Genomic DNA, 5,395 nt, shown 5'->3' with positions numbered 1-5,395 from the left:
TGGCCTTCTTCCTTCCTTCGCCTGCCTCGCCGCCTGTGCGCCCTTTCTTTTTATTTTTGTGTTTTACACAAATATGATTCACATAGAAGAGTCAGGGCTCAGTTCACAGGCTGTGAGCCCCTCACTTCATGCTTTTCGCTCCCATTTCTGCCTCTTTCTTAGTCCTCATGGTGTCCATGGATCAGGCCTGCTCAGCTCCTGCGGGTCCCTGGCAAAAATCTAATATGGTTTTTCTTCAAAAGACTTTCTAGGGCTTGTGAGATAGTATAACAGGTAAGGAGCTTGCCTTGCACTTTGCCAGAAATAGGTCCTATTGCCTGCATCCCATATGTTTCCCTGAGCGCTGCCTGGAATAATTCCTGAGTACAGAGACAGTGAGCATCACTGGGTGTGACCCCTTGCCCTCCCCAAAAGACTTCCTGTTAGCATGAATCTGTTGCTGATATTATCCCAGTTGAAGTCATTTTCAGGCTTTAACTCGCAGAAGAGATATTACAGAAGGTAAGGTGCTTGCCTTGCATGTGGACAACATGGGTTTGGTCCAATGCACCACATATAGTCCCATGACCCTGCCAAGAGTGATCCCTGAGCACAGAGCCAGAAGTTACTCTTGAGCGCTGTCTGGTGTGGCCAAAACCCAAAAGCTGGAAAAAAAAAATCGTCACCACCAACAATAAAGGGTCTTTAACTCAGATTCCTCCCACAGCAAACACTGACAGGCACAACCTGAACGCACAGAAGCATCTCTGGGGTCCTCATGAACTTGTAAGATTGTAGCAAGATACTGAAATGAAAACCATGGAACATCAATGTGTCTGTCCCAGCCCTGGACATGGAACACAATGCGACAAAGATCAGGTGAGGGATCAGGTGAGAGGGCGAAATCCCAGGTCCCAGGTGTGGTCCAGTGTCCCCAGGGTGGTGTTGGGGGCAGGAGATCAGGCCTGGGGGTTCCTCATCTCCCCAGAGTTTCACTTCTCCCTCTGCAACCTGTGTCAGTGCCTTCTACCCGGATACTCCTGACGCGTCCGCAATCCTCACTCCCATTGGGCATCGCTGTCTAGATCAGCCAATAGCGTTCGTGACTTTCTCCGTTATGAACTGACTGGAATGGCTAGTGAGTGAGAACCCCCCTGCTTCCTTAAGTATGTGGGAGCCGCCACCCCTCCTGCTGCTGCTCTCGGGGGGCCCTGGCCCTGACCCAGACCCGGGCGGGTGAGTGCGAGGTCGGGAGGGGAGTCGGTGCGGGGGTAAGGGTGGGGACTGCCAGGCACTGATGTGCAGGGCCCCGAGAAGGAGTTTCTCCGGTTCCCTGCCCGGATGCCCCCAAATGTTCCTCCTTGTCCCCCAACCCCCAACTCCCCCCGCGCCCCTAAGTCTCGCCCTTCTCGGTCCCTCCCCCTTCCCGTCTCCCGAGCCCCCTCCCATTCCCACTCCCTGGCCCCGGGGCGCGCGGGGGGCGGGTCGGGCCGGGTGTCACCCCTTCCCCTCCCCCAGGCCCCCACTCCCTGCGGTATGTCTACACCGCCGTGTCCCGGCCCGGCGGGGAGCCCCGCTTCATCTCCGTCGGCTACGTGGACGACACGCAGTTCGTGCGCTTCGACAGCGACTCGGCGAGTCCGAGGGAAGAGCCGCGGGCGCCATGGGCGGAGCAGGAGGGACCCGAGTACTGGGAGCGGGAGACGCGGATCTCCATGGAGACCGCACAGACTTTCCGAGTGTACCTGAGCAACCTGCGCGGCTACTACAACCAGAGCGAGGCGGGTGAGCGCGGCCGGGCAGGGACGAGCCCACACGGGGACGGGCCTGGTCGCCCCGAGGTGGGTCCGAGCGTCCCCGAGGTTGAGGGACCCGCCCCGGACCCTTCACGGGAGGCGCCGCGGGGACCGGGCCCCGGTTTCGTTTTCGGTTCGGGGTTAATCTGTGCGGGCGGGTCAGACTCTCACACCCTCCAGTGGATGTACGGCTGCGACGTGGGGTCCGACGGGCGCCTCCTGCGCGGGTACGAACAATTCTCCTATGACGGCGCCGACTACATCGCCCTGAACGAGGACCTGCGCTCCTGGACGGCAGCGGCGGGCACGCAGGCTTGGAGAACCCAGCGCAAGTGGGAGCAGGCAGGCGGGGCTGAGTACCGCAGGAACTACCTGGAGGGGGAGTGCGTGGAGTGGCTCCGCAGATACCTGGAGAACGGGAAGGACACGCTGCTGCGCACAGGTACTAGTCCTGGTAGTGACGAACTCTGACCGCCCTAGGGAGTCCCGGGCGACTCCCCACAGGGGGGACATAGTGGGGTTCAGTATGAGAACAGCGCCCCTTCTTCAGTCAGGAGAGGGACGGTCCGGCCAGGTTTCCATGTTCTATATCAGAGACCCGCACTCCCTCAGGCCATCCTGTGTCCTTGGGACCTCGAAGTTTCTCAGTGTGGGAGAGTGTGGGGAGGGGCGACCTTCTCTGAAATAACGAATGTGGGTTCCCTGGGACCCGACAGCCACCTGTGAACTCTCTCAGATCTCAGCTCTGGCTCCTGCTTCTCTCAGTCACTCACCCTTCACCCAGGGCAGGACAAGGTCAATGTCTCCTGAGAGACCTGAACCTCCTTCCCAAACCCTGTTCTAGAACTTTCCAAGGAATAGGATTTTATCCAGTTTCTCAGCCCAGTTTGTGTCTGGTTTTTCACCTCCTATCCCAAACCAATTATTCTGTTCACCCTCATTGTGGAAGTGACCCAAAGTGTGAATTTTCTCATTGTTCCTCCTCAGAAGCCCCCAGAAGCTACATCACCCGCCACCCCTTCTGTGACCAGGAGGTCACCCTGAGGTGCTGGGCCCTGGGCTTCTACCCTGCCGACATCACCCTGACCTGGCAGCGTGATGGGGAGGACCTGACCCAGGACACAGAGCTGGTGGAGACCAGGCCTTCAGGGGATGGAACCTTCCAGAAGTGGGCAGCTGTGGTGGTGCCTTCTGGAGAGGAGCAGAGATACACGTGCCGTGTGCAGCACCAGGGGCTGCCGGAGCCTGTCACCCTGAGATGGGGTGAGGAGGGGGACGGGCACAGAGCCTGTTCTCAGGGAATCAAGGTTGGTCCCTGTGGGGAACTCTTGAGGGTCAGGCTGGGTCTGGGGTCAGACCCTCTCCTTCCTCCCTTCCTAGAGCCCCCTTCTCAGCCCACCATCCTCATTGTGGGCATCATTGTCGGCCTGGCTCTCCTCGGGGCTGTGGTCACTGGAGCTGTGGTGGCAGCTGTGATCCGCAGGAGGAAGCATTCAGGTAAGATGGGGGTGGGTTGGGGGGAATCTGTCCAACATAGAAAGTCTTCAGTCTTGTCCCATTTTGGGGGTCTGCCCCCCATATTAGCTCTCCTGCCTCATTAGCGGGAGCACCACCCGCCCCTGTGTGTGCCGCTCTCAGGTTTGCTCAGGAAAGACACTTTCACCTCCATAAGCTGGGCATGAACCTGGTTCCCAGGGTCCCAGGTCACAGGGACTTTCCCTGTGAGCACAGACCACCAGGAAGAGGCTGGTCAGTACAGGAACATCTTGTTCCTGTGTATTTCCTGGTCTTGCCCTCAGTGTTCAGAGTTCTGATGCCTCCCAGGGTTTCCAGGCCTAGAGAGCTGCTCTGTGGGCTCAGGACCCAGTGCTCTCCCCGACCTTGCCTGGGCTGTTTCCTTCCGCAGGTGAGGAAGGAGGACAGTACACTCAGGCTGCAAGTAAGTGTGGGCAGGGCTGGGGCCCTGGAATCCTGGGGACAGAGACCGGAGCCCACGGGGAGCTCCCGCACCCCTAGTTCCTCCTCTAGTCCCACCCCTGGGGGCTCTGACCTTGGCCTGTTTGTTCCTCCCCAGACAGCGACAGTGCCCAGGGCTCTGATGAGTCTCTCTCGAACCCTAGAGGTGAGACTCTGGAGGCTGGAGTGGGCGGGATTGGGCAGAGGGGACAGGACTGGGTTTGTGGGTTCTTTGAGACGGATGCTGGGAGCTTGCTCAGAATGTCACCACTTCTGTCACTCACCTGGATATCTTCATTCTTTCTCTCACAGTGTGAGACAGCTGCCCCTCTGGGTTCCTCACATCCCAAAGTTGTGACCCAAGAACTGCTGATTCGGGGCTGGAGTGATAGCACAGTGCATAGGGCATTTGCCTTGCATGCAGCCAACCTGGGTTCGATTCCCAGCGTCCCATATGGTCCCCTGAGCACCGCCTGGAGTAATTCCTGAGTGCAGAGCCAGGAGTAACTCCTGAGCATCGCCAGGTGTGACCCAAAAAGAAAAAAAAAAAAGAACTGCTGATTCTCCTTCTGCCCTGGGACCTGAGTGTGTCTGTGTCCTGTCACATACTGTGAGGGGGGAGACTGGCAAACCCCTGCCCACCAGGCCCTCCACACTGACCTGCATTCTCTCCCTGATGCTCTGGGCTGTGCCAGCAGAGACAGGACTCAGCCGTCTCCATCTGTGTTAGCTTCTTGTTTTCCTGAATAGTGTTTCTCCCTTACTGAAACCAGCATCTGATTTGCATTTTTCTAATTCCTGTATTGTGGGGTTGAGGGTTAATAAAGGAAATCCCTGAAATTTGAGTAGAAAAAAATAAAAATCTTGAGACTTTCCATGTGTTTTCTGTTTTGATTTTAGTCTGTCCCATATGTGACTGGAGAGGCTGAGTGGGAAAGGGAAGTGATAGAGGTGTGCCCAGTCTGTCCCTGTCTCAGTCATTATGGGCTTTGATGCAGTCACTCTTCTGTCGGGTCATTTCTCCTGCTCCTTGTCCTGGTCCCTCAGTAGCACCTCGTCCCACAGGCCCTTGCTCACAGGGACTCAGGTCACACCCGGCCTCATCCTGTCCCAGGACCGTGAGCAGCGAGGGCTTCTGTGCTGGTCAGTCTAGGCTCAGGCCTGGGGCTGCTCCTCAGCCCCATCTGAGTGCTTATTTGTTGCTTCTGTGCAGGAGGCGCCTGTTCTCTTGTACACACATTCACAGCTCATTCTCTCAGTGTGTGTCCTCATTTCTGAGCTTCAGGAGCCATTTGCCTCTCACTGTCCCCTCAAGACCCAGCGTGGCCCCTGCACACGGGAGTCTCTGTGGTATCAGGAGACGAGTGTTCAGACTTGCCATGTTGGAATTCAGGCCTCCCACCCACCAACCCTGAAGCTCTAGGAATCTCAGCGCTGTCTGTGATCTGAGTTCATGAATTTATAAACTACTCTCAGTTACCTTCAAACTTAGGGGCTAGAAAATGGGATCTGTGGGCCCAAGATCCTCTTATCTTAAGAGAGAAAGTGCTGTGTGCTGTGGGATGCCAGTGAGGGAGGGGTAAAGTGAGGATGAGGAGCACTTGTGAGAAAAGACGAGGTGACACCGATGTCACTTGGAGTAGACATTGCAGCTGCCACAGCAT

At 57.0% G+C, this 5,395-nt stretch overlaps 1 pseudogene; it reads left to right on the top strand.

Annotated features, from left to right (window-relative positions):
- The first annotated feature begins 427 nt into the window (after positions 1-427).
- Positions 428-3,791, top strand: LOC129401636 (HLA class I histocompatibility antigen, B alpha chain-like; annotated as a pseudogene).
- The last annotated feature ends 1,604 nt before the right edge of the window (positions 3,792-5,395 follow it).

This window comes from Sorex araneus, chromosome 2 (genome assembly GCF_027595985.1).
Source record: "Sorex araneus isolate mSorAra2 chromosome 2, mSorAra2.pri, whole genome shotgun sequence".
In the NCBI taxonomy this organism is placed as follows: Eukaryota; Metazoa; Chordata; class Mammalia; order Eulipotyphla; family Soricidae; genus Sorex; species Sorex araneus.
This window is presented reverse-complemented; position numbering and strand designations above follow the sequence as displayed.